The following is a 24,239-nucleotide window of genomic DNA, read 5'->3' on the forward strand; positions in this document are numbered from 1 at the left end:
TCAAATCTAGCCTTAAGGTGAGATGTCACGCCTGTTGTGCGTGTTAGCAAGATCAGCTGCAGGCCCTCTCTGGACATGGAGCTAGAAATGGAGATGGAGGGCAGCAAAGTGGATCTTCAGAGAGAGCTGAGGAAAAGAAAGACAGACTGATTTTGGGGTCTGTGTTCTCTCTGCTCTGTGTTTCAGGTTTGCCTCCCTCACCAAGAGATGTCTTGCTTCAGACCCTGTCTCCCACGACCCTGCGGGGCCTCTGGCCCAACCCCACTTGCAAGCAGCTGCAGTGAGCCCTGTGTCGCCCGCTGCGCTGACTCGACGGTGGCCATCCAGGCCTCCCCGGTGGTGGTGACCCTGCCGGGCCCCATCCTCACCTCTTTCCCTCAGAGCACAGCCGTGGGATCCTCTCTGTCAGCTGCTGTTGGGAGCTCCCTGAGTGCCGGTGGGGTTCCCATCTCTTCTGGGGGCTCCCTTGGTCTGGGGGGGTCGGGGCTGTGTCTGCCTCCACTCCACTGCAATCTGAACTGCTGAAGCCTGCGGATCATCCCCTTTTAAGCAGGAAGAAAAATGAGGACCCTGCAGCAGGAGCATGGCCATGGCATGCAGATGGGCTGGGTGTCCTCTTCCCACCTGGCAGGAGAGACCTGTGGCCCCTGCTCCTCGCTCTACAGCAGACCTCACCATTGCTCCTCTGCCTCTGCTTTGCTCTGAGCTCCTCAAGAAAGGGCTCGTTCTCTTCTGTTTTAATGAACCTCCTGCTGACAGGGGGAGGGTGCTGGAGTTAGGGACTGCTCTTGGTGGGCTGGGATTGCCACCAGGTAGAGCAGAATGGGAAAAGAGCCAGCCCTTTGTGTGGAGCTTGTCCTTGCGAAATGGGCCATTCTCTGTGCCTCCCTGAATCCTGCAGACGTGTTTCTTGGTCTCTGTTCTGTGCCACTGCATTTGCTCCTTCTCATTAAAGACTTTGTGCAGCATAGCTGGAGACTTATGGTGGTTTCTTCTCTTCCTCCCTGAGTTAGCCACCTGATGCTCTCTCCCATGGCAGCAAGTATAACTCCAAGCATGGTGCACTGCCCGTTGTGGGTGGAGCTCCCCAAACTGATGCCAGACAATAAGCAAGTAGGCAAGAGAAAGACAGAAAAACCTCAGAGAAATGGAGAGAGCAAGCAGCAATGGATGGGGTTGGAAATACAAGTAATCCCACACACAACAACCTTGTGAGGGTGGTCAAAACATGAAAGAGTTACCCAGGGAGGTTGTAGAGCCTCCACCATTGGAGATGTCCAACATCCAACCAGACAAAGCCATGAAGAACCTCCTTGACCCTCTTTTGAGCCAGGCTTGGACTGCATAATCTCCACCTCAGCTGTTGTGTGATTTGCTGATCATCTGCTGGATCCCCTCAGCTGGGAGCAGCCATCAAGCACAATGGAAAAGACAGGGGGAAGGGGCCAGTGCTCAGGAAAGCTGCAGAGGTTTGGTGGGCACAGGGCAAGAGAAGGAGCACTGATGTCTGTCCCAGGGCTGGGAGCACAGGAAAGGAAGGAAGAGCAGAGTGCATTAAACAGTTGTCCCAACAGCAAGGCTGTTAATATGTAAGCATGCTGAGGAAAGCCCTGAGGGAGCCAAAAGCTTGAGGTCCCACTGAGATTTGAACTCAGATCGCTGGATTCAGAGTCCAGAGTGCTCACCATTACACCATGGGACCTCCTGCGCACCTGCTCTCTTTTCCCTGTGGTCACCCTCGCTGAGCCACATGCTCCCGACTGAGACTGGCAGTGTCTCCATCTCCCTGGCCATCACCAAGTGCAGCCTTCTTCCAGGGCTTCAGGGAAGTCTCCACTCACAGGGCCTTTCAAGGGAGCAGTAGAGCTCTTTGCTCAAGCCTGCCATGCCCTCACTTACAAGACCCAGGCTGTGAGAATCTTGCTTTATCCTGATAAGATCTCATTATGGAGTTTCCAGCAGAACCTCTTCAACACTGCACCTCACAGAGTACATTCATGGCCCAGCAGTCAGTGGTTCGATGCTTGCACGTGCGGTCTCTGCTGCTGCTTCCTTTTACCCCTGTGTTGGACAGCCTGTCAATCTGCCTGGGTAAGTTATTGCCTCTCCTGTTTCTCACCTTGTAGCTCATACTAAGCAGTTGTTAACCAGATATCCTTACCCTTGGTTGTAGTCCTAGCTGAGTTCCTGACCTTACTGGATGAGGCGACCAAGAGAGAGGGCAGGGCCTGAGGTTCAACAGAGGGAAGAGCTGGCAGGAGGACCACAAGCAGCTTTCTATGGTTCCACAAGCTAAACTGCCTTCCCCTGCTAGGATAGTCCTGGCTGACATCAAACCCTGGTCCTTTCTTCCAGCACACGCTGGCCCCTTCTGCCCCAGCATTGCCTCTCCCTTTTGCTCTCTCAAGGCTGCTCCAGACTCAGGTACATTTCACTGTGAGCTTGACGGACCTTTCCCTCATACCCTGGGACCACCACACTACCTGCTCAAGGAGGATCCTTGCACACAGCAGGCAAAAGTTGCAATAGTGCTATCCTCCTTCAGCCAAGGTTTGAGTCCGTGTGTTGAGAGCAGGGCCCTTCTTCCCAGCAGTCAGACAAGAGGAAACACATGCGGGGACACTCTACCGCATCTCACACTTAGCCCAGGACGCTGAGGACACAACCTCCTGGTGCCTTTGGACTGCCTGAAGCACTGGTCTGGCATCCGGTACTTCTGAACCCACAGGACAGGCCACGCTGTCATGTCCAAGGCTAAGATATCAAATGGCGGGTTGCATTCAGAGAGAGCATGAGAAACAGTCACTGGAGTATGGTTAAATCTCTGAAGAGTCACAACTCATGAAGAGTCACTGGAGTAGGGTAAAATCTCTGAAGAGTCACAGTCTCTAAAACATCACACAATCAAGTGACATTGTCGCTTCTCTCATTCCTCTTGACCAAACAAGCCCCTTCCTCAATTGTTCAGCTGCAGGAAAAACAGCTCTGTGCTTGGTTGATGCTGGTGGTTTTCCTTCAAGTCTGCGCACTTCTCAGTTTTCATGTGTTTCTTTGTCTTAATAAACATCGGCCTATAGCCTGTGATAACTCTGCATTAGATCCTGTAACTACCACCTTGCCAACAGGCAGTAGCTGCTGCTGCTGCTGCTGCTGTTTTGGTTGAAAAGCTGATACTCTGGCCTTGGGTCATGCCGAAACTGTTGCTGTTGCCCACCCTTTTACAGCCCTTCTGTTGAAAGGGAAAACCCAGCCTGTTTCCAGCTCGTGGTTGACTTAACTACAATAACTACTCCAATCAGCAGGCAACTTTTCTCTTCCTGGCTGCTCTGTCCTTAACCCTGCATCATGACTTCCTGCCCCTTCTGAGGGAGACCCACAGGACTGTCTTTCTCTTCCTGGCTGCTCTGTCCTTAACCCTGCATCATGACTTCCTGCCCCTTCTGAGGGAGACCCACAGACTGTCACCCTGTCAGAACAGGGTGACAGAACAGTGTCAGAACAGGTTCTGACACTGTCAGGGTGTCAGAACAACCCCTGACACCCTGCCCCAACCTCTGAGATATTCCCTGGCAGAACCCAGACAGAATCCTTTTTGCAGATGGGTCCCGTCTCTGTAACGCCACGTGGGAAAGCAGCTGCTGGGTATGCTCTCTGCACTTCTGCCAGCGCTCTAGAAGCTCATTCATTATCAAGCACCCCTTTGTCACAAATTGCTGGACTTAGTGCCCTCACCCGTGCCTGTATACTTGCACAAGGGCAATCAGCCACTCTTCTCACTGATTCCCAATATCCCTTTGGGCTCCCACAGGATTGGTTTGGGTCATGGTTTACGGGGTATGTAAGCCCAGCCTTTTGACATGTGTCGTCTCATCCCCTCTGAATATCATCGTAAAAGGTGAACTATCTCAGAGCGTGAAAGATTTGGAGCTCTTATTTTCCCCATGTATGGGATGGCAAGAGCATTGAAGAAAGCTGTGTAGTAGCTGTTCTTTCAAAGCAAATTAGTAATGACGCTGCAGATTCTGTGGGCCAAGTAAGGATTGAAATGACCACTCTCCATACAGTCACCCTTCAAAACAGGATCGCACTTGGCTTTAGAGAGGCTCATAAGGGTACAGGATGAGCCCTAACTGGAAAAGAACGTTGTGCAATTCTGGAATGAACACTAGCATCTAGCGCAAGCTATATTCCTGTGGATGGCCTATTGCCTACAGAGCCAGAGGTGATGTTCCCGTCAACATCCAAGCCATGATCTGACTTCTGACCCATCAGGTACTCACGTAGCAGGGAGCTCACCTGCAGATACCCATGCCATCTTTGTGCTGCCAGCACGTGAAGCACTCAGGCAAGGAGGACTTCTGCAAGAGGCCACTCTTGATCGTCTTTGAAAGTTCAGGGCAGCTGGGAGAAGTTCCTGAGGCCTGGAAGAAAGTCCATGTCACTGCTATCTTCCACAAGGGCACGAAGGAGGACTTGGGGAATCAGAGGCTGGTCAACCTCACCTCGATCCCTGGAAAAGGAAGGAGCAACTCATCCTGGAAATGCTTTTCAGATATGTGAACAGGAAGGTCACTGGGGTTTTTCTCATTACACTCTATTCCTAGCTCATTTCTGGCTAGAATAGAATAGAACAGTTCCAGTTCTAGGAAGGGACCTATAATGACCATCTAGTCCAACTGCCTGACCACTTCAGGGCCGATCGAAAGTTAATTTGGGCATTGTCCAAATGTCTCTTAAACACTGATAGGTAAGGGGCATCAACCACAACTCTAGGAATCCTGTTCCAGTGTTTGACCTCCCTCTTGGTAAAGAACTGTTTCTTAACATCTACACTGAGCCTTCCCTGACACAGCTTTGAACCATTCCCACATGTCCTGTCACTGAATACTAGGGAGAAGAGATTAGAACCTCCCTGTGTACTTCCCCTCCTCAGGAAAGTGTAGAGAGCAGTGAGTTCGCCCTTCAGTCTCCTTTTCTCCAAGCTAGACAAACCCAGTGTCCTTAGCCCCTCCTCACAGCACATGCCTTCCAGCCCTTTCACCAGCTTTGTTACCCTCCTCTGGATGCATTCAGTTACCTTAATATCCTTTATAAATGGGGGCGGCCAGAACTGCAAACGATACTCCAGGTGAGGCCGCACCAAAGCTAAATACAGCAGAGTAATCACCACCTTCACCATCTTGTTATGCTGTGTTTAACACATGCCAAAATGTGGTTTGCCCTCTTGGTTGCCAGGGCACACTGCTGACTCCTGTTGAGCCTGCTGTCGACCAGCACCCCCAGATCCCATTCTGCAGAGCTTTTCTCCAGCCACTCTTCTCCCAATTTATACTTCTGTCTGACTATGCTCTCCTTTTTTGTAGGTATGGGCATTCTCTGTGTGTGTCAATATTGGCTTATACAGTCTCCTAGAGCACCTGGGAGTCCTCGTGGTATGGAAGAGTTGGGAAAACCCCTGAACTCCAGGCAAACAAGAGTCATCGTGCTATGAACTTCAGTTGACACGGTGGCCCGGCCTCAGGCATACCAGGGATACCAGAGCTCATAGACTCATTCCTCCGAAAATTCTGCTTCTGTTCCCACATATTTTAGCACCATTCCTGAATCATCTGGTGCTTCTGTGGAATCTTGCTCTGCTGCTGCCTTCCAAGGCATTGCCTTTGGTGGCTGGTCAAGGGCCCATGAGACTCAGTGCACCCCAGAACAATGAAGGTTGGAAGCGATCTCTGGAGTTCCTCTGGGCTGACCTCCTGCTCCAAGCAGACCAAACTTCCAAATTACCTCAGTAGGCTCTGGGCCTTGTCCCATCGAATTCTGAATACTAACACTGTTGGAGAGGTCACTGTCTCTTGGGCAGCTCTTGCAGGGCTGCACCACGCCCTCTTTCACATCTTTTCCCAAAAAGACAGCTGGCACAAGCCTTGTTGCAACTTGTGAGTAATGTGGGTCTTAGTGATTAGTCAAGTCGTGTTGTACCTGAACAGGGTACAGGAACGCTGTGTAAAACCGCATTCATACTGTGTAAAAGCACAATCTTGTGCTGCTGCCACCTTCCAAGGTCATATCCCTGTTCCCCACGGCAAATCCCCCAGCAGCAATCTGTCACCTCCACATCTCTGATCGCTCTGATCACAGGGAGCTGCCATTTGATTAAACACCCTACCCAAGATGGTTTCATACTGCTCTGTGATTGCCTGACAGCCATTTCTTGACCCCGTCATACCCACCTGCTCTCAGGCAGACCTGGGATTGGCTGTCAGGACCAGCCAACCCTACCCGTGTACCCAGAAACACGTCAGGCAAGGAAGCCCCCACTCACTGACTACAGGGAAGAGGCGACTTTTGACAGCGGCATTCCCCATGGGTTCTCACATTGCTTTGTGACTGCCTGACGGCCATTTTTGACACTGTCACGCCCGCATGTTCTCAGATCTCCCTCTGATGGGCTGTCCACTTCCTTTGGACCAAGAAGTGTTTGGATACAAAATGATAGAGCATGCAGTGGCATCCACTATGGAATGAAGATGAGCACCTAGCGCAAGCGATATTCCTGTGGACGGCCCATTGCCTGCACAGGCAGATTTGGCCTCACAGTCAATACCCAAGGGATCTTCTGGCTTCTGGCCCATCAGGTACTCAGGCAGCTGGGATTCACTTGCAGAAGTAACTCATCCTGGAAACCCTTTCCAGAGAAATAAAGAAAAAGATGTTATTTGCTATTTTTCATTACACTCTATTCCTAGCTCGTTTCTGTCAGACTGTGCTCTCCTTTTTTTGTGGATGTGTGTGTTTCTATGTGTGCATGAGATGTTGGCAACTGTATCTAAATCTGTACTAGCCATCAAGTGCAAGGGAGAACAGCAGCAAACAGGCTAGGAAATCTCAAGCAGCATTAGCCAGTGAGTAGACTGGATCAGCATCAGGGACTGCCCAGGGTTGGAGCACGACACCGGGCAAACTGTGCTCAGGCTCCAGGCATACGCTCTGCACAGATCTACTGTTAGGCCCAGTGTTCGGTGGACCTACTGTTCAGTGGACATGCTTGTGTGAGTGAGAGGGGGTGTGTGTCCAGCACTGAATTCTAGTCCAGAGCAGCCAGAGGGGAAGAGAAGGATCGGGCCATGTCTGGTTTTGGGCAGTGAGGAATGAAATAAACAAAACACTGCCATTCCTCCCACTTTTTCCAGGCTCAACTACATTGCTTCACTGCAGACTACTCCAGCATGGGTTCTCCAGTGGAGAGGAGCTGCTCTCCAGAGAGCTCATGAGGGCTGCAACCCTGCCCAGAAATCCAGCTCCCAGGGGGCTGCAGGACTGTGCCCAGCGTAAAAGTCAGTTCTTTGCTGGCTGAGGAGGCAGACAAGGACACTTTAGCATAGAATTACCAAGGGAAATAATTCTCCTATTTTAGCTATGCACATAGCAGTGCCCCAGTCTAATGCATGGAGGACCCTGATACAGAGGAAAGCAAGGTTTCTATATGTTACAATACAGTTTTGTTGACCAATCAAATTACTTACGTTAAGGGGTGGGCTAATCAGTTACTATTGGTTGCGTAAGCAGTATGTTCTTGTCCCATTCAGGATCAGTATGTGCTTTCCCATGCAGTTGTTGTGGACATAAGGTCAGTGGGGTTTTAATCTTCATTGTTCTAAACCAATGTGCCGTGCAGGTGGAGTGGTTTTATAGCGGTTTCTGTTCAGCTGCTGTTCTGGCCGTGGTTATACGCCTGGGGTATTTTTGAAAGGCAAATCTCCTGTTGGTTTATAGTGTGTATGGGTTGTTCTCAGCCAGTGAGAGCTGGTTTAGGTTTGGTCTTCAGGTCACGTGGACCGTGAGATAAAAGCTGTTAGTCCTAGGCAGTGTTCATTTTTCTAAGCAAGTTGTATAGCTGTTAGCACCTTGCCTTTCACACCAGCTGCAAAGGTCTTGCCCTGCCTTTGCTGTGCTGTGCTCCCCCATGGCTCCAGACTTGTCCTCCTTCCTGGTGCAGCCCTGTCCTTGCTGCTCCCTGACAGCCAAGGGCTGCCCCTGCCACCACACAGTGTGCCAGGGAGTCAGAGAAACCCCAACCCCTCCTCTCCCTGCCTGGTATGGATCCTGCCACTGCTGGGGGTGGAGGTGGCTCCCAATCCCCTAGGGCAGGGCCGGCCCAGCCCAGCTGGGTGCTCACCAGCCTTAGCTCCTGTGTGATGTTGAAGGACAGCTGTGAGCTGGCTGAGCTGGTAGAGCCTGTTGGTGTGGGCAAGGGAGGAGGTGGCAGTGCTGAGGCCTGCATGTTTGTGCTCTGTCTGCTGGTTCCCTGTCCCATCCAGAGCCCAGAGCATGCAGCAACCAGGCAGAGGAGACAAAAGCAAAAGCGGGATGGAGAGGGCTGGGATGTGGGTGCAGATATGAGCGTGGGGAGTGTGGCTGCAGCCTGCCTGCTACAGAGGCTACTGCTCAGGACAGAGAATTTGACCTGGCTCAGCTCCAGGTGCTCTCCCCATTGCCCCTTTCCTTCTTCATCCATGCTGAGAATCTCTCTGAGCATCTTTTTACTTTGCACTGCTTCCTCCACCCTCAGTGGCATGGCTCTGGGAATCAGACCATGCACCAGCAATGGGCTTTTCTCTCCTTCTCTCCTTCCTTCTCTTTCTCCCTCAAGCTTTCCCTTTTCATTTAAGATGCTGCACCACCCAGGCAGGCTACCAGCAGCCCCTCTTCCTCTCAGGGGCTGTGAGAGAGCCACCCTATCAGGGTCTGTGATAGCAGGGGATGGATTCCTGATGGCACATTCACCAACATGTCATATTTTGCACTTCCCAGAACAGGAGGAGACAGGACAGACCCACCCCTCATCATCTCATCCTAATGCTAAATTTGGGAAAGCCCTCTGGGAAAAGCTGTCCATGTGTGCAAGAGTGGGGACAGGTCAGGCAGAATAACCGCAGGATCCCAGGCAAGATCTCAGATCCATGAAGTGTTATACCTCCTTCGTTAGCAATGAGGGCCCTGTTGTGCAGGCTCTCTTTGGAGATTAGTAGCTGTATTGGGTTTGCGTGGCAAAGTTTTGGTAGCAGGGGGTCTACAGGGGTGGCTTGTGTGAGAAGATGCCAGACGCTTCCCCCTTGTCCAACATAGCCAAAGCCAGCCAGCTCCAAGACAGACCCACCGCTGGCCAAAGCTGAGCCAATCAGTGCTGGTGCTAGTGCCTCTGTGATATCATATTTAAGAAGGGGGAAAAACTGCTGCACAATCACAGCCAGAAGAGAGGAGTGAGAATATGTGAGACAAACAACTCTGCAGACACCAAGGTCAGTGAAGAAGGAGGGGGGGCTCCAGGTGCCAGAGCAGAGATTCCCCTGCAACCCGTGGTTAAAACCATGGTGAGGCAGGCTGTCCCCCTGCAACCCATGGAGGTCCGTAGTGGAGCAGATGTTTACTTGCAGCCTGTGGAAGACTTGACACCAGAGCAGGTGGATATGCCCAAAGGAGGCTGTGACCCCGTGGAGAGTCCAGGCAGGAGGAGGCTCTCGACAGGACCTGTGACCCATGGAAAGGAGCCCATGCTGGAGGAGGTTTTCTGGCAGGACTTGTAACCCCGTGGGGGACCCATGCTGGAGCAGTCCATTCCTGAAGGACTGCACTCTGTGGAAGGAACCCATGCTGGAACAGTTCATGAAGAACTGCAGCCCATGGGAAGGACCCATATTGGCGAAGTTCATGGAGGACTGTGTCCCATGGGTGGGACCCCCCCCGGAGCAGGGGAAGAACGCAAGGAGGAAGGAGCAGCAGAGACAACGCGTTATGAACGGACCCCAACCCCCATTCCCTATACCACTGTGCTGCTCAGGGGAAAGAAGTAGAGAAATTGGGAATGAAGTTGAGCCCAATAAGAACGGAGGAGTGGGGGAAAGGTGTTTTAAGATTTCTTTTTATTTCTCATTATCCTGCTCTGATTTGATTGGTAATAAATTAAATTAATTTCCCCAAGTTGAGTCTGGTTTGCCCATGACGGTAACTGGTGAACGATTTCCCTGTCCTGATCTCAACTCAAAACTTCTGTTATATTTTCTCTCCCCCTGTCCAGTTGAGGAGGGGGTGTGATAGAGTGGCTTGGTGGGCACCTGGCAGCCATTCGAGGTCAGGTGTAGGGAAGACAGCTGATGGGGCTGTGCTGCTTGGGATATGTGGTGAGGTCAGGCTCGTAAGTTTTGCTCAATAACCAACAAAAGTGGACTTCTTATGGCCCTTTGTCTTCACCAAACTTGCCTACCTTGTAAATGGGGAGAAGAATTTCCCATCCATGCAGGCATTTCTGGGGGAGGCAGGAACAAGGATGATAGGCAAAGGGGTGCCCTGTGCAGATATCTGGAGTCCCACAGCTGCAGCGTGGTCAATTGCAGGGAGCCCAAAAGGAGACTGTGCCCCGTAGTTGGCAGGATTCGAACCTGCACGGGGAAACCCCAATGGATTTCTAGTCCATCACCTTCACCACTCAGCCGCAACTACCTGCTCCAGTCCACTCTGCCCTGCTGCTCACATGCCCTCTGCAATAACACCTGGCTCCCTGGGAGTTTCAGGGCCAGGCTTCACTCAAAGCTCTGCAGCGGGGACCTTCATGGAGCATGACAGCCACATGGAGCCAGGTTGCCAGAGGCCTTGACAAGTGGAATCCCAGGGACTACAGTTCAAGCTCCCAGTGCCTTTTCCTCAGCCAGGCATCTGGGATATCCTGCCACAGGACATGGTTTCACTTCCCAGCTGGTGTCTCAGCTGCTGCCAGGGAAGAAGGGAAGGCAACTGTGTGGAGACAACCAGGGCTGGTGGCAGTTGTGGGGTGGGATATTAGACCCTGCTTTGCTTCTCAAATTTATCTGAGGGGGACTCCAAGGCTGCTGTGAGGACTAGGGTGGGGAAATTCCTGCAGGGAATATGGTGACCTCCTGGCAGCAACTCCAGCCTCTTGGGGACGTAGGGTGGTGTCAACCATTGAACAAAGACTATCACACTTGCCCTGCGGGTTGTTGGTGTGTAGAGGGTTATGGTTTGTGAGAGTGGGAGAGATCTATGGAAAGGGCAAGGTGAAGCCTGGATGAGGAAAAGTGAGAAGGGGAAAAGGGAGAATAAATGGAATGTTTGGATGACTTTGAGGGAGACAGGAGAGATATTGTTTTGGGGGAATAGGTATGTCCTGAACTTTTTTCCAGCATTGTCAAGCATTCTCCAATTATTGAGCATGGACCAAAATGTTAAAAGGATCTGCAAAATGGATCATTTCCCTCACTAGGTGAAATTAGCTCTGATTGCCTTTTGGCTCTAGTGCAGGAAAATTTTGTTATTGAGTCAGTGTGGAGGTTGCACGTATGGCAGTGCTTGTGTGCATGCAAGGCAAGAGTGGGAGCTGGTCGCAGTTGAGGGGATAAGCATGAGGAGTGGCTTGAGGAAGTGTGTGTACAGGGGGATGGAAGGAGGAGGCTGGCCAGTCTGTGAAGTGGAGGAGCAGGAGACAGGCCAGGCTCTGATCTGGAGGAGCAGGAGGCAGCACTGCCCACAGGTGCGTTGCTGGTATAGTGGTGAGCATAGCTGCCTTCTGAGCAGTTAACCTGGCTTTGATTCCTGGCTAGTGCTGACAAATATCTCTGTAGCCTGGCTCCAGGTTTTCTTACATCTTTTGCAGGCAGCCACTCCTGCTCAAAAAATACCCAGCTTTCCCCTGGGATTTCAAGACGGTCCTCTTGCCTCTCTGCAGCCTTGAGACCAACTGAGACCAATGCTTTCAGCCTGCTGGCAGGGCTCCAGGCTGAGCTCCTCACTGCAGCCAGGAGAGAGGCTGTTTTAGCCTGGCACAGAGCTGTGCCTGCTGCTGCTGTGGCTGGTTGCACCTGGCAAGAAAAGCATTCTGCCATTGCAAGGCACCGATGAAGATCATTAATGCCTAGGTGGTGGTCAAGGGAGAGACTGTGCTTCATGAAGGCAGGTATGCAATTTTCGAGTGTGGTAGGAGGAGGCCTGTCTGTCTGAGCTGAAGTCACCCTGGAGACTCCGACCTACACTTTCCAGGCTCCGGTATTGCAGAGACATCTGGAAGTTTACTGGAATTGGGTTTAATGATGTTCCTGGTAACTAAGAAGTAAAACAACCTCATTTCTCTGGCAGCTTATAGCCTCTGGGCAAGGAAAAGACAAGGAGCCTCTCTCAACTAGACTCTCTACATGAAGGGCATGAACCTTCTTCAAGTCTCTGATTCCCATGTTGCATAAAGAAAAAAAGCAACGTTCTTTGCTGTGCTGTCAGTCAAAAAGCAATCTGGAGGGTGGGGTTGTATGTGGGGTTTGTTTTAGCACAGTGTTTACAGACTCCCACTCTGTCATCAGCAATGCTACAAGTAGTTGGAGATACAAAAAGACGGATCATGATTGCGCATGCTCGGTTCCCTGCTGAAATGCCCACCCTAACCCCATGTTGCAGTCACACTGCCTATATCAAGACCTGAAAACCAGCACTTTCCTGCTTTCCAATCCATACCCATCCCCGCGAACTTATTCCCACAACACCAATGAAGCAGAGAAGTGCCAAGACAGTTTTTCAAATGAGGTTTGTGAACAACAAATGAGAGGACCGAGAGTTTAACGCAAAAGGATGTATGAACATTCACAATGAACGCTGGGAAACCAGATTAAGGACTCATGCTCAATGACTCTGAGGCTTTTAGGTGCTCTGCTACAAGTTCAGGGATCTCTATCCACAAGTGGCGGTAAGCTCGGCACAAAGGCCAGTTGCTCTTCCTTGCAGAGCAGAGGCTTAAGTGACGGAGGAAGAGAAGAAACCACCACAAGTCTCCAGCTATGCTGCAAAAAGACTTTAATGAGAAGGAGCAAATGCAGTGGCACAGAACAGAGACCAGGAAACACGTCTGCAGGATTCACGGAGGCACAGAGAATGGCCCGTTTCCCCAGGGCAAGCTCCACACCAAAATGCTTTTTGCCATTCTGCTCTACCTGGTGACAATCCCAGCCCACCAAGAGCAGTCCCTAACTCCAGCACCCTCCCCCTCTCAACAGGAGGTTCATCAAAGCAAAAGAGAATGAGCCCTTTCTTGAGGAGCTCAGAGCAAAGCAGATCCAGAGGAGCAATAGTGAGGCCTGCCGTGCAATGAGGAGCAGTGGGCACAGGTCTCTCCTGCCACGTGGGATGAGGACACCCAGCCCATCTGCATGCCATGGCCATGCTCCTGCTGCAGGGTCCTCATTTTTCTTCCTGCTTAAAAGGGGATGATCCGCAGGCTTCAGCAGTTCAGACTGCAGTGGAGTGGAGGCAGACACAGCCCTGACCCCCCCAGACCAAGGAAGCCCCCAGAAGAGATGGGAACCCCCCCGGCACTCAGGGAGCTCCCAACAGCAGCTGACAGAGAGGATCCCACGGCTGTGCTCTGAGGGAAAGAGGTGAGGATGGGGCCCGGCAGGGTCACCACCACCGGGGAGGCCTCGATGGCCACCGTCGAGTCAGCGCAGCGGGCGACACAAGGCTCACTGCAGCTGCTTGCAAGTGGGGTTGGGCCAGAGGCACCGCAGGGGCGTGGGAGACAGGGTCTGAAGCAAGACATCTCTTGGTGAGGGAGGCCAACCTGAAACACAGAACAAACACAGACCCCAACATCAGTCTGTCTTTCTTTTCTTCAGCTCTCTCTGAAGATCCACTTTGCTGCCCTCCATCTCCATTTCTAGCTCCATGTCCAGAGAGGGCCTGCAGCTGATCTTGCTAATACGCACAACAGGTGTGACATCTCACCTTAAGGCTAGATTTGAAGGACTAGGAGCAGAGCTGTGCCTAACTGGCTGCTGATTCCACCAGGACCTCCTTCTGTAGTTCCTTCTGCAATAGCACAGCTGCAGACTGATAATATTGTCTCAGCGCAAATAGGCTGCGTTGAAGACATGTCTCAAAAATCACCTCTTAAAAACACACAGTGTGCCTACAGCTCTCATGGCACTCATTATGCTCTCCAAGTAGCATGGTACAGAAAGGCTCATCCACTTATGGGATAGGGCCATGCACAGTGGTTTTAAAGCACAAGTGGTAAGACTGATCATACCCCATCTCCAGAACAAACATTGCAGCATTTAAGGTGGCACTGGATGCACTTGGCCATTTCATTAGAGACCATCTGCTGCAATTTGAAATTTGGCCTAGCAAATCTCCCTGCAGCTGAGCCCCACTGATCCCCTTCTGCTTGAAAGAACCCCCCTCTTCCTAGCTTTCCCCAGCCACCTCTACCAAAAGGGAAAGAGGTTGCAGCTGTAGAACGTTTCCATTGCAGGGCCAAGTTGATGCAGCCCAAGTATCAACCTGAGTAGCCACCATGACAGCAGTTCAGCCCACAGGGAGAGATGGAGCGGGCTCAGGCTTACCTCGTTCCTTGAGGAAAGGGAGGCAAGAGAGGAGGATGCAGAGCCTGGAGCAGCGCAGGCTTTTATGCTGTGTCCCAGAGCCCCACAGCATCACAAACATTCCTTGCTCATGAAGCATCTAAACATCTAGTAGTTGCTGTTTGTCAAGGCCTTGCTGATGATTAAGCCCTTGCCTCTTTCATCTCAAATATTGTACTCCCTTTTCATACCATACTGGAGAGGGAGAATCACCTCCATCGACCTGTTAGCCAGACTGCTTTTGATGTAGCCCCCAAGTCCTTCTCTGCATTGCTGCTCTCAATCTTCTCATCGTCCAGCCTGTATCCATGTTTGGCATTGCCCTGGCCCAGGTGCAGGGCCTTGCACTTCCCTTGTTGAACTTCATGAGGTTCTCACAGGCCCTCCTCTCTACCCTGTCAAAGTCCTTCTGGATGGCATCCCTTCCCTCTGGAGTATCAACCACAACACTCAGCTTGGTGTCATCGCAAACTTGCTGAGGGGGCACTCAATCCCACTGTCCATGTCCCTGACAAAAATGTTAAATATTACTGGTCCCAGTACAGACCCCTGAGGGACATCACTGGTCACTGGTCTCCACCCCGGATATCAAGCTGTTGTCCACAGCTCCTTGAGTGTGACCATGCAGATAATCCCCTATCCACCAAGTGGTCCACCTGCCAAATCCATGTCTCTGCACTTTAGAGACAAGGGTATTGTGCGGGGACGGTATTTAATGCTTCGCCCAAACAGATGACATCAGTCGCTCTTCCCTTATCCACCGATGTTGTAACTCTGTCTTAGGAGGCCACTATAATTTCAGGCACAATTTGTCCTTAGTGAAGTCATGTTGGCTGTCACCATTCACCTCTCTGTATTCCATGTCCCGTAGCATAGTTTCCAGGAGGATCTGCTCAATCATCTTGCTGGGCACAGAGGTGAGAATGACTGGCCTGTAGTTCCCCAGATCCTCCTTTTTTCACTTTTTAAAAATGGCAATTATGCTTCCCCTTTCCAGTCACTGGGAACGTCAGCAGTCTGCCTCGACTTTTCAAATGTGGTGGATAGTGGCTTAGCAACTTCTACCATTACTTCAGGACCCTCAAATGCATTTCATTAGGCCTCATGGACTTGTGCACATTCAGGTTCTCTAGATGGTCTCAAACTTGTTCTTCTCCTATGGTGGGTGGTACTTCATTCTCCCAGTCCCTGCCTTTGGATTCTGTGAGTTGGTTGGCACGGCTAGAGGACGTGCTTGTGAAGACGAGGCAAAAACAGTGTTGAGTACCTTTGCCTTCTCCATGTCGGTTGTAGCCCAGTCTCCCGTTTCGCTCCTCAGGGGGGTGCAGTTTCTTTCATCTTCCTTTGTTGTGCTATGTACCTAAAGAAACCCTTCTTGTTATTTGTCACGTCCCTAGCCAAGGTCAGCTCCAGCTGTGGCTTGGCTTTCCTGATGCCCTCCTTGCACTCGCGGGCCATATCCGTATAATCTCCCCAGGATGTCTCCACTGCCTATGCATTTTGGTTTTGTGGTTTAGTTTGGCTCAGAGGTCTTGACTTAGCCAAGCTGGCTTCCTGCCTCCCCTGCCTGACTTTGTGCATGTCAGGACTGAGAGCTCTGGCTCCCTAAGAAAAATATGTAACAATATATCCCAGCCCTCCTCTCCTTTATCTTGGAGGGCAGTTTCCCAAGGGTTCCCGCACTTTACCGCCCTAAACAGCCAAAAGTTTGCCCTTCTGAGTTTTAAGGTCCTGACTTGACTTTTTACATGTCCTGTACCCCTCAAGATTGAGAATTCCAACAGGGAATGATCGCTGCAGCCCAAGCTACCTCCAAACCTGACCTCTGCAATAATTACTTTGTGTCTGGGTCATTGAAGTCCTCTATCAGACTCAGCGCCTGTGAGCATGATGCTTCCTAGCATCGAAACAATTCATCTGTGTCCCAGCTTCCTAAGGCCAATTAACTCGGACTTCTCAGGCTACTGTGGAGGGAGATTTTAAGTGGGTTTGTGTCATACAGATTGCCTTTGTCACATTGTCCTCTTCACGGTCAGCGTGGCCACCAGTCACGGTCAAATTCAGCTATGAGGGACACTTCAGGTTGGCTCTCAAGCGCTTTCAGTGCAGGCACTCAAGCTAACCCAAAGAGACGTTTCACCCCACGGGTCATCGTAGACACCCAGGAGATTGTTGGTAAGTTCAGACAGAACGTCAAGGCTGCACAATCCCATATGGGAAGGAGACGCACCTCTCCAGGGATGTGGCAAAGCTCAATGACACAGAAGAATCATTGTGGCTGGAGGAAATCCCCTTGCAGGCAGGAGTGAGGGCCATGAGGACCTTGCTTTTGCTTATCAGGCTCTGCCACAGCCTGTTTTTTTGCCCCATGAGCCCAGGGAACAAACGTAGATTCATAACAACGAAGAGCAGACCAGAGGGTCAGGCAGGTCTCTTTCAAGTGACTTCTCCATGGGATCTCCACAGCCCTGTCCCTTGACGACATGACAAGGCCCTCATGCTTCTTCCAACCAGGGGTCTGGGCTCAGCTTGGGAAGTGGAGAACCTGTTGGAAACAAGGAAATCAAGACATAGGATGGAGATCAAAAAGATGCCTATGTCCTTCCCTGAAAGAGACACACACCCAAATTGGCCTGCTTTGCTCAGCAAGGTCATCCCTGACGCCAGAGGCCTGGATGACCTGCCTTTGAGGAGAGGCTCAGGGCAGGGAGCCAAAAGCTCACAGCTTTTTTTCCTGAGTCAATGATGGGGTGGCCCATTCCACATCTCTCAAACTACAAAGGGACATTGGATCAACCTCCCAGAGCTCCTGGGAGTCATTGTGATGTGGAAGAGTTGGGAAAAACCCTGGACTCCAGGCAAACGTGAGTCACCCTGCTGTGGCCTTCAGTGGACATGGTGGCCCGGCCTCAGGTGTGCCGGGGATACCAGAACTCATAGCCTCGTTCCTCCCAAAGTGCTGCTTTCTTCAAGGGCATTTCCACACATTTTAGCACCATTCCTGAAACAACTGGTGCTTCTACGGAATTACATGCTGCTGCTGCCTTCCAAGGCATTGCCTTTCAGTGGCTGATCAAGGGCCCGTGAGACTCAGGGCACCCCAGAAGGTTAGAAAGGACCTCGGAGGTTCTCTGGGACAACTTCCTGCTCCAAGCCAACCAAACTTCCCAGTTACCTCAGGAAGCTCTGGGCCTTGCCCCATCTACTTCTGAGCACTGCCACTGTCAGAGGAGTCACTGTCTCTTGGGCGACTCTTGCAGGGCTGCACCACGCCCCCTTTCACTTCCTTTCCCAGAAAGGCAGCTGGCATTTCACTTTTTGCAGCTTGTTAGTGTTGGTTTTGCTTTTTCACAGTGCCCTATCAGCTGCAGAGACAGAAGTGACCTTAAATTCAAAATGCAAACCACACACCTGCTGCTGGACCAGCAGGGAATGAGGTAGAAGGGAACTCACAAGTTGTGTACGGAAGGGGTAAAAGGTGGAATTTTGGTCTGTGGATGGACACTAGGTGAGAAGTAGATAACTAAGAAAACTGCAACATTGGGTGAGAAGTAGATAGCTGAGAAAACCACAGTCAGCGCAAGAAAACAGATGGTTTATTGCCTAGTGTTTGAAATACTGACCATAGAGATAAAGAGTCTGAGCAATACAGAGGGAGGACAGGGAGGACGTGCAGTGGTGAAAGAATACAAAGCACAGTTCATAATTTTACTTGCCTTATAACATCTTGCTATCGGCTGGAGCATGGTCGATACATGACTGCTGGATTATGGTAATATGATGCGTGTACAAAGTGTATAAACCTATAGATGGGATGGCTATGGCACATGCAGCGCGGCTGACCAGCGGGCACATGTGCCATAGGCTCCCTATGTTGAGAGTTGGCAACTGAGGCAACAAGGAGGACTTCTGGAAGAAGAAACTCTGGATTGTCTTTGAAAGGTGACGGTAGTTGGGAGAGGTTCCTGAGGCCTGAAAGAAGCCGATGTCACTCCTATCTTCCTGAAGGGCACGAAGGGCATGAAGGAGGACCTGGGGAACTGCAGGCTGGCCAGCCTCACCTCAATCCCTGGGAAGGGGAAGGAGCAACTCATCCTCAAAACCCTTTCCAGACAAATGAAGAACATGAAAGTGATTGGCTTTTTCATTACACTATTTGTAGCCCATTTCTGTGTGACTGTGCTCTCCTCTTTTTGTGGGAGTGTGTGTTTATGTGTGTGTGAGAGGTGTTGTCCAGGAAACTTCAGCTTACATCAAACCAAAAGGGGCACACCAATCCAGATGTGGCTTCTGTAATGCCAAGGGAAGAACAATGATCCTTCCCCTCAGCTTTCATCAATGAGCTTGTGTTGGAAAGGAGCTTTCTAGATGACCCACTCCAACCATGTACCCACAAAACAGGTATGCTTTCACCTGAACAGGGGCTTGAGGCCTGGTCCCCACCCTGCCAGCCAGGGGCTCTCACAGCTGAGCCTCCCAGGTCCACAAGTGGGCCTCCAGGAGATGACAGTGAGGGTGCCAGCACTGGTGAGAAGATCCCAGGGTTATGGGGTAAGATCTGGAGACAGACGGGAAGTAAATACCAGGAGTAGGAGTGAAGGCTCCCTCCGGGATTTGCAGTGAAAGCTGTGCTGGGACAGACTTTCCCTCCTCCTTCCCGCCCTTCTGCCTACAAGGGCCTCTTAGTAACTGGCATGAAAGTAAAATGCAGAGCAGGTGGCATTCCATGCACACATCCATCTCAGGCTTGGAGCATGTCTCTCCAACACTCCTGCCAGGACAGAGAAACCCCACACCATCCCACTGCAGGCTGCACGAGCACTGGTGGCATTTTTCAGACGGACCGTGGTCAGGAAGTATGAGCCACAGAAGAGGTCTTCCTGTGCACATGTCTGTCAGGAAGAGATGACATGCACACGGTGGGATCGGAGGCTGCCGGAGCACTGGTGATTGAGGGAGATGCTGAGGGATCTTGGTTTGTTCAGTGTGGAGAAGAGAAGGTGAGGGGGCAACTGATTGCAGATTTCCACTGTGTGAAGCACGGTTTGTAGAGAAGGTGGAGGCAGTCCCTTCCTGGAGGTGCTCAAGGAAAGGATGAGACCACAGACACATCTGGCAACAAGGGAAAAGTTGATTTGATACCAAGAAAAAGATCCCCTGGAGATTTCTTTTTCACTGGAACAGGTGGATTCTCCATCACCAGGATTTTCAAAAGTCAGCTGGACAAGGCACCAAGGATCCTCCATAGTCTGTGCAGTTAGCCCTGCACTGAGCTGGAGCATGGTCTACACACCTGCAAGCTGCTTTCCAACCGATGTTGCCTAGGACTGCATCATTCTTGGCAGCTGTTGCTGTTTTAAATAAAACCCTTTGGTTCACATAAACCCCATGCAAATCATAATCAGAGCCTGAGACCTAATATTCTCTTTGTGTGTGTTTTTTGGTGGGTGGAGGTTATCTGTAGGAGTCAAGGCTATTGTGAGTAGGTTTCCTGCTCATGAGTCCATCTCAAGTCACTGTCGTGGGGAAAAGACTGTGTGCAGTAAAGGGCCTTTTCAGCCATGCCTTTGTTCTTGGCTTCCTTCTTAATTGCATTGAATAAAAGTTTTCATGTGGACCATATAATGACAACTCAAGGATGCCCACTTCTCGATCTTATTCGCAGCCTGGTTGTTTCATCCCACTTTTAAAACGCACCTAGTTCTAGGTTTGATCTGCATCAGCCAAGAGCTCTGAGAGTGCTCCATGGCTCCATGGAGAGCACAAGGGCTGGTTTGTGCAGGGAACACCAACTGCTCTGCATTTCACTTTCAGTGACTATAGACGTTTCTGGGCTGGGAAGAGGAGGGAAAGTCTGTCCCAGGAAAGCTTTCACTGCAAGTCCCGGAGGGACTAACGCCTTGTCCTCAGCTGGGCATCTGGGATATCCTGTGGAGGCAGAGGTGACCTCTCAGTCAACATCCAAGCCATGTTCTGACTGCTGACCCATCAGGTGCCCAGGTAGCAGGGATTCACTTGCAGATATCCATGCCATGTTCCTGCTGCCAGGTCACAAAGCACTCAGACAAGGAGGACTTCTGGAAGAGACCCCTCTCAATTGTCTTTGAAAGGTTATGGCAAGTGGGAGAGGTTCCTGAGGCCTGGAAGAAAGTCAATGTCACTCCATCTTCCAGAAGGGCACAAAGGAGGAACTGGGGAACTGCAAGCTGGTCTGCCTCACCTTGATCCCTGGAAAGGAAAAGAAGCAACTCTTCCTGGAAACCTTTTCCAGTCAAAGGAAGAACAAGAATTTGATTGGTATTTTCCATTGCACATTTCTGTGTGACTGAAGTCCCTTTTTTCTGTGTGTGTGTGTGTGTGATTCTGTGTGTGTGTAAGATGTTGGCTAGGAAATCTCAAGCAGCACTAGCCAGTGAGTAGAGTGGACTGGCATCAGGGACTGCCCAGGGTTGCAGCACGACACCGGACAAACAGGCCCTGGGCTCCAGGCATGCACGCTGCACAAATCTACTGTCAGGCGCAGGCTTCAGTGGACCTGCTGTTCAGCGGACGTGAGTGTGGGAGTGACAGAGGGGGTGTGTCCAGCACTCAATTCTAGTCCAGAGCAGCCAGAAGGGAAGAAATGGATCAGGCCATGTGTAGTTTTGTGTAGTGAGGAATGAAAGACAAATAAAACAACACCATTCCTCCCACTTTTACCAGGCTCAACTACAGTCCTTCACCGCAGACTACTCCAGCATGGGTTCTCTATGTGCTGCAGTTCTAAACAGGAATATCTGTTTCAGCATGGGCTCATCCACACACTTCAGGCCTGTCAGGAAAATTCTTCACTGGCGTGGCTTCTCCACAGGTCACAGTCCCTTCAGGAACATCTACCAGTTCCAGCATGGGTGCTGCAGATGCCACAAGCTTTGCAGATGGCTCAGTGTTGTGGAGGCAGCTGGAACCAGCTGTGTCTGGCACAGGGCAGCCCCTTACCTCTTCTCACAGAGGCCACCCAGCAGCTCCCCCTCTGCCCTCCACTACCAACACCTAGCCACATATAGCCAATACAGTGCCCACTGGGAATACCTGCTCAGCCCTGCTCCTGGCTGGACCTGCAAGTGGGCACAGCAGCAGACTAGGACAGAGAAAGCCCCCAGGTGGTTGAGTCAATCTCATTGGTGTCTCCTGAGCTAGCACCAGCCTTGTCCTCCTCCCCAGCTGCAGATTCCTGGAGGTCCCCTCCTGTGGCTGGGAAGCTGGGGATTGAGCTGCCTGATGGGAAGGGAGAAAGACCTGTGTCCCCAGGACACCCGCTGCCTTGTGGGGAGAGCTCTGTGCTGTGCTGTTCTCTGCCTGCTGCTCCACACCCACCAGTCTGCCTTGCTGAGGGGCACTTTGGGAGTGCAGAGAGAAGGGGCTGAGGGTGTGGGAGGGCCATGGCCATGGGTGCCCAGAGAGATGGAGTCACAGCAGTGCAGGTTAACACTTACTCTAAGAAGTAAGGGAGAGGCAGCGGCTGCGGGGAGTGGGGGGAAACACAGTTAGGATGGTTTTGATCCATTGACCTGTGAAAGGAAATGGGAAATGGGCCATTCTCTGTTTTGCCCTGAACCCTGTAGACGTGTTTCTTGGTCTCTGTTCTGTGCCACTGCATTTGCTTCTTCTCATTAGTCTTTGTGCAGCATAGCTGGAGACTCGTGCTGGTTTGTTCTCCTCCTCCCTCAGTTAGCTTCTTGATCTGCAAGGAAGAGTATCGGCCTTTATGCTGAGCTCACCACCATTTCTGGATGGAGCTCGCTGAACTGAGACCAGATGATCAAAAATAAGGAAGCAGGCAAGAGAAAGGCTAAAAAGCCTCAGAGAAATGGAGCATGAGTCTGTAATCTGGTCATCACGGCCCTGTGATATCGCTCGGGGTCAATGTTGAGCCCCGCCACTGAAAGCACTTGAGAGCTGACCTCATTTCTTCTGGCAGTGTACCCAGGGGGCTTTGCATGTATGGTGAGAAAGCAGTGACTTTTCACTGCCTGTCCTGAGTACCCCCTGGCAGAGGACAGAAGTGGGCTCATGAACTGGTCTGAGATGACAACACTCTTCCATGGGTTTGTCTCCCCGCCAGGCTGCCTGTTGTCCGCTGAAGGAAAGAAGACTGGACCACTTTGATCATCTGCAGGCAAACATGGCTACAGCTGGTTGCTGTACTCCTGTGGAGGGGTGGGATGGGGAGAGGATGGTGGTACAGGGTGTAAAGGAATGCACCAGGAGACAAGGCAATGTGGCATCTCCTGAGAGTGATGTTTGTGCCAGGAAGGGAAGTGATGCACAATATGTGGTTTGTGGTGAGGATCAATGAGGTGGCAGAAAAAATTGGACATGTGGGCTCAACTGGGTTGTGGAGGGCACCCCGTGGGCACCAGCCCATGTTTGACCAGGCAGCACTGGAGAGATTGAAAAGATAGAGGAGGATGGAGAGCAAATTCACTCCCGTGTGACTTTGAGACATTACATAAAGAACAGGCCTCCTCCACCCACACCCCCAAATTGTATACCTGTCTTCATGAAGCAGTGTGTCCCTTGACAACCAGCTAGGCATTATTGATCTTGTATATATTGTACCCGGCCACGGCCGCATGCTTTCCTTGCCAGGTGCAACCAGCAGCAGCAGCAGGACTAGCTCTGGGCCAGGCCAGAAATCCCTCTTTCCTGGCTCCTCTAACAGCACCACAGTCAGAAGCCCAGCCTGCAGCCCGCCCAGCAGGCAGAAAGCACTGGTCTCAGTTGGTCTCAAGGCTGCAGGGAGGTGAGGGGAGCAGCTTGAATCCCCCAGAGAAAGCTGTGTGGTTCCTGAGCCCGAGAAGCTGTCAAGGAACCATGGAGCTGGGCTGAAGAAAATTTTCCCTGTGTTGGCCAGGAATCAAAGCCAGGTCAACTGCTTGGAAGGCAGCTATGCTCACACTTCCTGAAGCCACTCCTAGTGCTCACCCTCTTCACTGCAACCACCTCCCACCCTTGATCTGCATGCAGGCAGGCACTGCCACATGTACCACCTCCTCACACCAATTCCTCAACGTCATTTTCCAAATATTCCTGCTCCAGAGCCAAAAGGGAATTGGAGCTCCTTTCATCTGGTGATGGAAATTGCCTGTTTTGCCAGTGCTGGCAAAAAGATCTAGACAAACCTGTTGCACCAAAACAAACTCCCTCCTGTTGTCCTCTAACTCATCCACACCTCCCATTTATTCTCCCTTCACCCTCCTCACTTTTCCTCAGCCAGGCTCCACTTTGTCCTTTCCATGTATCTCTTGCACTCTCCCAGGCCATTCCCTCTCCACAACAACAACAACCTGCATGGAAGGTGTCGTAGTTTTTGTTCAAGGGTTCAAGGGACCTGTAAGATCATCAAGTCAAACCATCAACCAGCAAAAACCAGCCTTGTTTAATCTCATACAATTGGCCTTGGCCCATCGATCCAGCCAGTCCAGATCCCTCTGCAGAGCCTTCCTACCCTCAAGCAGATCAACACTCCCACCGAACTTGGTGTCGTCTGCAAACTTGCTGAGGGAGCACTCGATCCCCTCATCCAGATCATTGATAAAGATATTAAACAAGAGCAGCCCCAAAACTGAGCCCTGGGGGACTCCGCTTGTAAACCGGCCACCAACTGGATTTCGCTCCACTCACCATGACTCTCTGGGATAGGCCAGCCAGACAGTCCCTGGGATTCCACCTGTCAAGGCCTCTGAAAACCTGGCTCCATGTGGCTGTCATGCTCCATGAAGGTCTCAACTGCAGAGCTTCGAGTGAAGCCTGGCCCTGAAACTCCCAGGGAGCCAGGTGTCATTG

The 24,239-nt window shown here is 51.4% G+C and overlaps 2 non-coding genes across 2 annotated transcripts; both read right to left on the bottom strand.

Annotated features, from left to right (window-relative positions):
* Positions 1-1,630: 1,630 nt before the first annotated feature.
* Positions 1,631-1,702, bottom strand: TRNAQ-CUG (transfer RNA glutamine (anticodon CUG)). Its single transcript has one exon. It is a non-coding gene; the product is annotated as a tRNA-Gln (tRNA).
* An 8,710-nt stretch (positions 1,703-10,412) lies between these two features.
* Positions 10,413-10,494, bottom strand: TRNAS-AGA (transfer RNA serine (anticodon AGA)). The gene has a single exon. It is a non-coding gene; the product is annotated as a tRNA-Ser (tRNA).
* Between the last annotated feature and the right edge of the window lie 13,745 nt (positions 10,495-24,239).

Source organism: Gavia stellata, chromosome 13, assembly GCF_030936135.1.
Source record: "Gavia stellata isolate bGavSte3 chromosome 13, bGavSte3.hap2, whole genome shotgun sequence".
Classification (NCBI taxonomy): Eukaryota; Metazoa; Chordata; class Aves; order Gaviiformes; family Gaviidae; genus Gavia; species Gavia stellata.